Genomic DNA, 12,330 nt, shown 5'->3' with positions numbered 1-12,330 from the left:
ATTGGATGAATGGATAAAGATGTGACAGATATAGATAGATAAAAATCTATATATATACAGACACACAAACACATGGAGTGGAATATTACTCAGCCATAACAAAGAATGAAATCTTGCCATTTGCAACAACACGGATGGAGCATGGGTATTATGCTAAGCGAAGTAAGTCAGACAAAGACAAATACCATGTAACTGCACTTATATGTGTAATATCAAACAAACAAACAAAAACAAAAATATAGGTTCCTAGGTACAGAGAACAGATTGCTCATTGCCAGGAGTAGAGGTGGGGGGAATGGGTGAAGGTGGTCAAAAATTACAAACTTCCAGTTATAAAATAAATAAATCATAGAGATGTAATACTCAGCATGACTGTGTTGCATATCTGAAAGTTGCTAAGAGAGCAGATCTTAAAAGTCCTTATCACAAGAAAAAATATTTAACTGTGTAAGGTGACAGATGTTAACTAGACTTTATCGTGGCAATCACTTCACAAAGGATACAAATATCAAAGTATGTTGTACAACTGGAACTAATATGTCATTTATGCCTCAAAAAAAAATTTTAAAGCCTTATATTAGGGAAAAAAAAACTTTAAATAAATGTCTAAATAACCCATGCCTCAGAGAAGAAATTATAATGGAAATTGGGAAGTATTTTGAACTGAATGATAATGAAAAACTATGTATCACAACTTACTGAAGTTCCAGGTTCGGTAATGGCAGAGCAGCTTTGTTTCCACGCTAAATGTCCTACATCTAATGATTATAAATCTGGACAGAATATAACAAACGACTGTTAAAAGGCACTGGAGAACACTGCAGGGGACTTGACCCTTGAAAGAAAGGAAGTTCAGGATGGCACGACCTTTATCAGGTTTGTGCCCTGGGGAGACTCCCCAGGCCATGTGACATGGGACAGCTAGAACTCACATGCACATACTCAGTCCTGTTGACTTGAGGCATCAGGGAATGGAGTCTGGGGCTCCTGGTGGCTGGAAACTGAGAGACTAAGTCCCTCAAAACGGGGCACTACATGGGGACCCCCCAAAATCTTTGCATCCACTCTGCTCAGACTCTCAGCGGACCCATGTGCCTGCAGCAGGTGACAATGGCTGGAACTCACAGGGTTGTGCAGGGACGTCAGCAGTGCTCACTAAAGAGGAGCCAGGACATGGAATCTGAGACTCTTCAAATTAAAGGAGCTCGACAAACATCTTACGCTTTCCACTAAAACCGCAGGATACTTTATTAGCATATACTCAATTCTCACTTGAAATTTCACCACCTCCAGGCTGGTATCAGTATTATGTGAAAAATTCTCACTTCAGGGAGCTGGATGGATACAAGCAATGGTCACAGTCCGGCCAGCCGACCAAAAGTTCGGCCGACAGATCTGGGACTCCTGTTTCATTTCCATAGCCCAGGGATACCGGTTCTTCTCGGTGCACAGAACTCACTTTCTCCTCAATCATTCCTCTGACTGTGAACCGCAAACAGGGTAGGTGCTGGGAGATGCCGACTAGACACATCCTGTCGTTTGCACTCAAAAAGCAGCTGCAGAAACTTACAGCATGAGTCATACTCATCATGATCTGCGCCTACCTTCTGAAATTGTGACCTCCATCCATCACCAGTTCGCTATTTGATTGCAAGTAGCTTGACAATTGCTGACAATCTATGATTCCACTAGACCAAGAACAATTCACTGGTAGAAAAGGAACACAGATTCCAGCTGCCACCTGTGAGATCTGCATCCCTGGAACAGCCAAAGCACCTTAACCGGATGAGCAGTGCTCCTATTTAGACCTTGCTGCTTCAAGTTCCCCAATTCAGCTATTTTTCATCAGTAGATAAAATCTTTTTTGCTGCTAGAAAGTAGAAAGTTGAGTTTCTCAGAACTCTTACTCTAAAAACATGCTTGGTTTGTTTGACAAAACTGTTTAAACAACTCTCTCCAAGTTTCTACGATCTAACAGAAACTGCTTCAATGCAAACTAAATGTTAAAAATCTGTTTCTATTTTTTCCCAAACAGGTAATGACTGAGGGTAAGAGGAAAAATAAAATGCACAATATTGATGACTTCTTCTACTTTCTAGTGCAATTAACCTAACGTAAAGTTCATACACTTTGTCTCCCAATGGGTGAATTAATACATGCAGTGACTGCACCATGAGTCAAGACAGATCTGGGTTTAAGTGCTATTGCCACAAATTACTAAATCCCCTCAAGGTTCAGTTTCATATTGTAACAGACTAATCATGGTACTGGAAAGACTAAAATAACTAACACACTTACTCTTACATTTATAACGTACCTAATATTGTATAGACAGTATTCTAGATGCAGAGGATACAGTAGCAAACAAAACTAAAAAAAAAAAATTCCTGTCCATCAACAGATGACTGGATAAAGAAGATGTGGTATATTTATACAATGGAATACTATTCAGCCATAAAAAGCGACAACATAATGCCATTTGCAGCAACATGGATGTTCCTGGAGAATGTCATTCTAAGTGAAGTAAGCCAGAAAGAGAAAGAAAAATACCATATGAGATTGCTCATATGTGAAATCTTAAAAAAAAAAAATACAAAACAGAAACAGACTCATAGACACAGAATACAAACTTGTGATTGCCAAGGGGATGGGGGGGTGAGAAAGGACAGACTGGGATTTCAAAACGTAGAATAGATAAACAAGATTACACTGTATAGCACAGGGAAATATATACAAGATCTTGTGGTAGCTCACAGCAAAAAAAAAATGTGACAATGAATATATGTATGTTCATGTATAACTGAAAAATTGTGCTCTACACTGAAATTTGACACAACATTGTAAAATGACTATAACTCAACAAAAAAATGTAAAAAAAAATTCCTATTCTCATGGAACTTACATTCTGGTCAGGGAAAATAGACAATAAAACAAGAAAATGAGTGAGATGATGAGAAGTGCTGAACAGTAAAGCAGGGACTAAGTGATTAGGAGAGAGGAAGTGGGACTACTGTGGTTTTAAACAGGGAGATCAGGAAGGCACCACTGAGAGGTGACATTTAAAGGAAGTGAGAAGACGTATCGTGCATACATTCAGGGTATAAATGTTCTGAACAGAGGGACCAGCAAGTGCAAAGTCCTGGGGTATGAACAGGTTTATTAGCACATCAGAGGAAAGGCAAGAAGTCCAAGTCCAGTGAGCCTGGTCCAGAGTAAGAGAAACAGTGGTAAGCAATGAAGCTGAAGAGTTAAAAGGATGGGCTGGCGGGTGGCTCAGATCAGACAGGGCCTGGCGGGTCACTGTGAGTACTGTGACTTCCACAATGAGAGTGAGTGAGTCAGTAAGCTGGTGAGTGAGACAGGAAGCCACTGAGCAAAGTCATGCCATCCTCCAAATTCCATTTTGGCAAGATCTCTCTGGCTGGTGTTTGGTGAACAGCCTGTAAATAGGCAAATGCGGACACAGCAAGACCAATCACAGGATACTGCAATAATCCCAGTAAGAGATGATGATACAGAACAGTAAAAGTGTGAGACTCTAGCTATAGTCTAAAGATAGCGTCAGAAGGATTTACTGAGGAAATGGATGTGGAGAATGAGTCAGAGAAACACTAAGGATGACTCAGAGGCTTCTGGTCTGAGCAGCCTAAGGAGAGTTACCACTGACTAACGATGGGAAAACCAAGAAGAAGCATGTTGGGATGAGAGACCAGGAGCCCTGGGCTGTAAAGATGTCACGTTTGAGATGCCTTTAGATGTTAAGATAAAGCTAGTCATTAGACTGCTGCATATATAAGCTGAAGTCTTCAGTGCGAAGGTGGCATTAAAAAATATGGGACTGGGTGTGGAGAAAAGGGAACCATCCTACACTGTTGGTGGGAATGTAGTTTGGTGCAGCCATTATGGAAAACAGTAAGGAGATTCCTCAAAAAACTAAAAATGGACTTACCACATGATCCAACAATCCCACTCCTGGGCATATATCCAGAGGGAACTCAAATTTGAAAGGATACATGCACCACAATGTTCATAGCAGCACTATTTACAACAGCCAAGACATGGAAACAGCTTAAATGTCCATTGACAAATGACTGGATAAAGAAGATGTGATATATTTCTACAATGGAATACTACTCAGCCATAAAAAAGAATAAAATAATGCCATTTGCAGCAACATGAATGGACTTGGAGATTGTCACACTAAGTGAAGTAAGTCAGAAAGAGAATGAAAAATACCATATAATATCACTTATATGTGGAATCCAAAAAAGTGACACAAATGAACTTATTTACAAACCAGAAAACAAACTACAGACATAGAAAACAAACTTATGATTACCAAAGAGGAACATAGGAGAGTGATAAATTGGGAGTTTGGGATTGGCAGATACAAACTATGTACAGAATAGATAAACATGGTCCTACTGTATGGCACAGGGAGCCGTATTCAATGGCTTGTAATAACCTGTAATGAAAAAGAATATATGTATATGTAGAACAGAATCACTATGCTGTACACCAGAAATTAACAAAACATTGTAAATCAATATACTTCAATTAAAAAACAAGCAAACAAAAAAGCCATAGGACTGGAAGAAATTCCCAAGTACATTAAATGCCAACTGAAAGTGAGATGAGGATTGAGGATTTCCTAACTAGTGACCCTGACATAACAGGGTCTGCGAAGCAGGAGGGAGAAAACAAACGCCTAATTCAAGAGGGATGGGAGGAGAGAAATTGGGGGCAATGAGTAATGACAATTATTTGGAGAAATTTTGCTGTGAAGGAAAGAAGAGAAAAGGAACAACAATGAGCTGGAGAGGAATATGGAATCAACAGAAGGTTTTTTTTTTTAAGATGGAAAAAAAATAACAGGATATTTGCAGGCTGGTAGGAACAATCAATAGAGAAGGGGAATTGATGATTGAGAAAATTAGTGAAATGGAAAGAACGAAGAACAACTGGAACCATGCATTTGAGTAGGTGACAGAGGACGAAGGGGTCTGGTGTGGAGATGTGGACAGAAACCCTACATTCATTCACAGTGCAGGAGTGTATCAACACAGATGCTGGGACAGGGATGCATGCAGTGGTGAGAGCTTGTCAAAGTTCTCTCTCAGTTGCATCTGCCTTCTTAGTAAAATACAAAACTAGATCATCAGCTAAGAGTAAGGATGGGGAGGCAGTGTTGAGAGAAGAGAGAGTATGAAACAGTCACCCAGGAAAACGCAAGAGTGGATGGACCAGGAACATGCAGCAGGATGGCAGGCAGCACCTGTGGGCCCTGCAGATCACTAGTCTTGAACTTAAAGTGGGAGCAGTTGGCCAGATGATGTGTTTTGCTCCAGTATTATTCAGCCCAGGATTTAGGATTTAGACAGAGATGGATTTTTTTTTAATTGATGTGCAGTCAGTTATGTCAGTTTCTGTTGTACAGCATAATGTCCCAGTCATGCATGTATATGCATATATTCATTTTCATATTCTTTTTCTTTAAAGGTATTGCAAGATATTGAATATAGTTCCCTGTGCTATACAGAAGAAATTTGTTTTTATCTGTTTTTATATAGAAAGGTTATCATCTGCAGATCTCAAACTCCCAAATTTATCCCTTCCCACCCCTTTTCCCCTGTAATCATAAGATTGTTTACTATGTCTGCAAGTCTGTTTCTGTTCTGTAGATGAGTTCATTACTGTCCTCTTTTTTCCTTTTTTTTTTTTTTCAAATTCCACAAATAAGTTCTATCATATGGTATTTTTCTTTCTGTCTGACTTACTTCACTTAGACTGACAATCTCCAGGTCTATCCATGTTGCTGTAAATGGCATATTTGATTCCTTTTTATTGCTGGATAGTATTCCATTGTATAAATATACAGTCATCTAGATAGAGATGGATTTAACTAGACTTGGATTTGCCAAGCAAATCATGGTGGGGAATTAAACTGGGTCTAATGGGAAGAAAGCTCATCAGAGGAGTAAGATTCAGTGACAGAGTAGTGGGATCCATGGATTTTAAGAATCAATAAAATCAAAGGATGGTTGGAGTGGAGGTACTTGAGGCAGTGAGCTGGGGAGATTTAAGGTACAGGTCACAGCTGGGAGTGCTTCATACTGAGATTGTGGAAGGACCACAGTTACTGACAGTGACAAAACCTGGGGTAGGACTGCAAGAGTGAGAAGCTGAGGTAGGATGGAGGACAAGATCACTAGAGAAAGGGATAAAAAATTAAGAAGAGCATCCACGTGGATACTAACAGGAGTGCTGGAGAGACTGGCAGTGAGCTAGGCTAGGAACAAAGAGGGCTGGCCTGGGGTCAACAGATGACAATGGAAGGAGAGTACTGGTGCTTAGTACTCAATAAATGACTGAATTAGTTATTGAATGTGTTCAATAAATGTTTATTTTAAAAGGATAAATTATACAAATGTTAGCCACTATATACAAAAATAGATTTTAAAAAAGTTTTTTCTGTGTAACACAGGGAACTATGTTCAATATCTTGTAATAATCTTTAATGGAAAAAATACGAAAAGAACAGGCATTCATACAGCATGCCATTTCCTTATATTTGGCTACCTTTGCTTAAGTCTTAGGCTATTATCTTTGTTTAATTCCATGATCCCTGGGCCAATGAAAACATGTACAATATGATGGCTGATCCTTTAAATAACTGGCTCCAATTTCTCATCTGTTGAGGATCACACATAAAGTCATATCACCACTTTCTAACAATTTTTCTTCTGTAAAGGGAACATGGGTAAGAAGTGTTATATCACTGGCAGTGTATGATCTTTTAAGGATATTGTCCACTAAATAATGCCAAACATCAAAAAACCAGCAGTTGACTTCTCTGGCCAAAGAATCACAGGTGAGCCAGCTGAGTCCATCAGCGAACCCTGTTCCCTGTGACAACACTGAGGCCACAACTGCAGACCAGACACAGTGAACAGAGTGCAAAGAAACAACTATTAGGAAAAAGAAGCCACCATGGTTTAAGGAGACAACCGATGACTTCCTAGTAGGTCAAGAAAATTGAGTATTTCAGTATCTTCAGTGCCTAGACATTTTTCGGAACCCGTACTAGTTTTAAATTAGTTTTCCCTGTGAACCTAAGTAGCCTGTGTGTCCCAAAAGCCAAGGTCCAATTCCCAGGGAGGGTCACACCTTCATCCCTGTGGCCATGAGACACTGGTCAACCATCCTCTTCCTGGAGACCCATCCCTGGAGCAGCCTAGCTCCAGAGCAGGCTCTGACCTATAACACCCCAATCTTCCATTTGCCCCTGACACCCGCCCTTCCAATTCTTTGTCAGCTCTGGCCTCACACATCTCTCTGGCCCCTTCAACGCTGCTGAGTGCCCAGACTCTGGGTCTCAGTAATATCCAATCAGATCTGCCCTGCTGCCCTCTGGGTCCAGAATAAAGGCTTGTCCTACTGTTATTTCTAATGGGAAAAATAGTAATTTATTCAAGAAATATTGTCCTATCACCTACATCAAAGAATACAAAACCAGACCACATGTCCATACTTACTTCATAATTTATTTCTCTTCAGGCTAAACCTACACCATTACATACCATTTCTTAAAAAAAAAAAACTTTTAAAAGGGCTGCTTCAGACTCTGATTCAATAATTAACTGCATTGCAATACAGCACTGTTACTCTGCATAAATGTTTACATGTTTCTATCCTGAAAATGCAGTATTAAATCTCCAAACTTGTGCATAAAACTAAGATGTTACCAACAGTAAAGCATGAAGTGGTTTTTCCACTATCCATCTTATGGGAAAGAGGGTGGAGAGAAAGGTAAGCAATTTGATATAAGGGAAATTTCAGGAAAAGTCAGTTCCAGATTCAACTGAGGATCTCCTACTGACCATATCAATTTCACAGTTCAAATGATCTTTATATGATAGAGTTAGTCAAAAAAATTTTTTAATTCAACATTTCCTGCTTGCTATGCTCTTGAAGTTGGGCATAAACTTTAAAGAGTCTTGCTTTTGTTTTTGTTTCTGTTTTTTACTTTTGAACGAATTATAAAGAAATCTTAAAGGGTAAAATAAAAATGACTTCAAGACTTTCAAGTTGGATCTTCTTTTGTTTGCTAAGAAATTCAGTTACTATTAGCAATTATCAGATTGGAAACTACTAAAAATATGAAACACTGGAACGAAATTTTAAGATGAACAAAATGCTCAATCTGTTGCATTTTTGACAAATGAATTATATCCTAAGAGATGGGGGAAACTGAAGATATATCTCAAGAATATCTTTCTAAGGGGGAGGGTATAGCTCAGTGGTAGAATGAGTGCTTAACATGCACAAGGTCCTCGGTTCAATCCCCAGTACGTCCATTAAATAAATAAATAAACAAACAAATAAACAGACAAGCAAGCAAGCAAATCTAATTACCTACTCCCCCAAAAACAAATAAACAAACAAAAAGAATACCCTCTAAGCTTATTGAATGTGGCGAGGGATAATATCAAGCCCTGAGCCCTCCTGACACCATCAGAGGCTTTAACTCTGACTCAGCGAAAAATATTATTTGCTATAATGAGTTTTTATCCAATGGAATAAATATTTACCCAGTATGTCCTTGACCATGTACAAGGCACCATAGTTGGATGCTACAAATGACAGTGGTAAGGAAGATACCATTTAAACAATGTTAAACATGTAAACATTCAAACAACATACAATGCAATAAGGAGATGCAACAAACATAAAGAACTAAGATACAAGAAAGTGATGTAAAAATAAAATGCAACTAGAGGAGAGGGGAAGGAGAGACTCTTTCAGGCTTGGAGGAATCATGTAAATAAAGTCTTATGAACTTGGCACTGAAGAATGGGCAGAATTTCGATAGGCAGAGGGAGAAGAAAGAACAGTGCGACCAAATGCACAGAGGCAGGAAATAAAGTGCAAATTCAGAGCTAGGATGTGAACAAAGGGAGACAAGGAGTTAGAGACAGTAGTAGGGGATCGAGGTAGGAAGCTCAGGGTATACACACTCATTAGTGTGGTGGTTAAAAGTGCGGGTTCCAGGTCAGAACACATGGTTTTAGATGTGTTTCTACCACTTTCCGGCTGTGAGATCCTGGATTGTGCTTCAGTTTCTTCATTCATAAAATTAGGATAAAAACAATGAACCTACCAACCAGGGCCATATAAGATAAGGATTGTATAAGTGCTTTATAAACCATAAAGCATGATAAGACTGTAAAGTATCATCAGGATGGTGGTAATGAAAATAAAATGGAGAAAGGGTTTGAGAAACACTACAGAGGCAGAGGTTTGAGAAACACATGAACATAGTCAGGGGACTTCAGTGTCGTTAGTTGAGAGGCATGTGGGAGCAGCGAAACCCTGAGGGCTGGCACTAAGAGATACTGGGGACCGTAAGTAGGCTTCCAGACCCCTGGACATTCAGCTGGCGGAGCCCACGCAGCACCGCACCCTGCTCACCCCCAATCCACCCCAGCTAGATGTCAACAGCAGTGTGAGTCACTGCACGGCGAGTACTTTCTCCATCCGGGGTGAAGGGTGGGGCAGGCAAAGAAGGTCATCACGGTGACAGGGTTGGGGCCAGCAGTTCTAAACCATCAACCAAAGTCTTGTTCCATTAGCAAGACCACGAAGAGGCGGCGCAGGAGGCTAGCGTACACCTCCGTCCGAAGTTCACCACTGGGCAGCGCAGGGCTGCACACAGGAGGCCCAGCCACTGCTCACCGTCCACAAGAGCTATCCCAGGAGCACAGACGGTCGCTGGACATGTCGTGGTGCTCAGTTCATGATGCATGCAAATGTCAAATCGCTCTGCAGTACACAGTGAAACAACATAACAGTGTGCATCAACTACACTGCAACTGAAAAAATAGCAAAAGAAATAACTAAAAGATACCCAAGGAGTGAGGGTGAAGTGTTGGGGAACAAATGCTCTCTTGCTACAACTGTGCACGTGCAGGGGCCGGAAACCATGCGGGCCAAGGACTGAGCCCCAGGGACCCAAAGCCTTCACCTCACTGCTTGGAAATGAGGGCCAGCTAATCCTAATAGACTGCAGTTCTGTTCAAGCAGACGTCCACTTGGAAGCCCGGACTCTACACCACCTGCCCCTACCCACCCAGATGGGTATGTAAGTAAACCAGTGTCTGCTCCTGAACTATGTGCTGTTCCATGCGTTTGAGTAAGACCCTTCTGACGTGATGACCTACACAGATGACTGCATGATCCTGGCAGCACAGAACCAACTCTGCATCCCTAGGGCCCCGGGCAGCTCCAGGAATTGCCTAACACTGGCTTTGATGGAAGCTACAGGCCCACAGGAGACAAAGTATAACCAGTAATAAATCAACCACTGGTTATTTTGACACTTGTGCATAAGCTGAAATTCTGTTTCTGAGCATGATCAATGTGACTTAAGGAGAAAGAATTCCCACTTACAAAATCACATTGTCTTGTATGAAACTGAATTTAAACAAATGTAATCTGAACACTTGGGTTTTAGGGAATATGTACCATACAACTATCTAAGCTTAAGTAAGGCTCTCCTTTACATGCTGCCTGGAAAGAAAAACACAAAAATTAATTTCAGTCAAACTGATATTTACTATGTCCCAAAAAAAGGAACCACAGTTTCATCATATAAGAAAGAAGATGAACTATTTGGGTCTACCGTTTTTATAATTAAATCAACACATTTATTGATGTAACTATCCAAATTTCTTAAGCTATCTAAAACTTACTAAAAGTCTAGAGTATTATTTAAAGAAATGCATGCTAAAAATGTATTTGTCAAATAAACATACACGTAGTTGATGCTGTAAAAAAAGATTCCAATAAACGAATACATAAAGTATTTCTGAAAAACCTGTAATGACTTCACTGTGCTTGAATACAACCAAAGCTGTTTTTCCAGAAAGTCAAAAGAAATACTTTCATCATCCTTGCGATACCAGCTGGAATTTAAAGGCAAGCCATCTAATTTTTTTTTTTAATCTTCCTTCATTTATATGGAAATAAGTTGTTTCCTAAAACATATCCATACCCAGTACCTACGTCAACACCAGAGCTCAAAGTACACAAATTCCTCCGGCTGATGCCTGACTGTAAGTGAACACAGCACGCCAACATCATCTAAAACCCATGTGCGTCATTCACCGAGGAGGACATTACCAAGCTGTCAATTTCAATTAACCTGCCTCGCTTTATAAATAGCCTAAACGTCCCTATCTAAATAGGTTGGTGCCCTTTTCTCAGAAGCAAAGGGAACAACATGACAAAGAAGCATGAAAAATAAATGAGCTCTCCCCTATGCAAACAGGAGAAAGTTGACGTTAAACCAATTCTAAGTCCAAACTGAAGAGCTATTAATAAAATAAAACTCGAGAGAATGAAGAACCAGTTTTAACCAGAAAATAAACAACACTCACTAACTGTATCAGCTCTCTTTAAAGCATCTGTGAGTCTCAGGGCTGCAGGAAATAATTCAAGGTCCACATACAGGCAGAGCTAAACACAGATACCATAATTATAATCCTTAATATGGCCCCAAAAGTGATACAGTTTAAATGCCCCCAATGATTGATGCTCAGCCAAAAAAGAAGTTAATTTTCAAGATTCAACCATATCATTCCGTTCTGCATCTGAAACATTTTATAATTTTTATAACCTATAACATTACCACTTCTTTTGCTAACTCTAGATGTTTTATCCTCTAAAATCAATTATAACCAACAAATCCTACATATCACTTCTGCAGTCTAAGTACCTATGTACAGCATGCTTCTAGTTCACACTCCAGTGAGTCAATAAAAGCAGGAATCAGAAAAGATCAATGGAATTTATCAAAAAGTAGAAAATAACTGGTGTAGACCATTCAGCAGCCTAGTGAGCCCACTAATCCATCAAACAAATAATCACTGTGTGAGAAAATACAGTTGGTCACCATATTAATATACATACATGCATATGCGTTGTACATATACACATACATGTGTCATCCAGGTGATACTTAATAAGCTTGCCATAAGTAGCAAAATATAACATAGTGATATCCCACATATAGTAAGACTAGTATTCAGCTCACTGAAATTATCTAGAACACAATCAAAAACTAAGAATTAAGTTAAATAAAAAAGATTTCTGATCAAAAAAAGATATGACAAAGTTGGTAGACTATATGTAAAGAGGTCCCTTAAGCCCTCACTTATGGCAGCTTTAAAAAATCCTATTAGAAGTCATCCATGATAAACAGGGAACCCTCCTATCCTGATGGTGGGAATGTAGTTTGGCGTAGCCATTATGGAAAAACAGTATGGAGAT

The 12,330-nt window shown here is 39.6% G+C and overlaps 1 protein-coding gene across 4 annotated transcripts in view; it reads right to left on the bottom strand.

Moving 5' to 3' along the window:
* The window catches only part of BCKDHB (branched chain keto acid dehydrogenase E1 subunit beta), a 195,891-nt gene that overhangs the window by 158,558 nt on the left and 25,003 nt on the right, over nucleotides 1-12,330 (bottom strand). The gene's annotated exons all lie outside the window — the stretch shown is intronic.

Source organism: Vicugna pacos, chromosome 8, assembly GCF_048564905.1.
Source record: "Vicugna pacos chromosome 8, VicPac4, whole genome shotgun sequence".
NCBI lineage: Eukaryota > Metazoa > Chordata > Mammalia > Artiodactyla > Camelidae > Vicugna > Vicugna pacos.
This window is presented reverse-complemented; position numbering and strand designations above follow the sequence as displayed.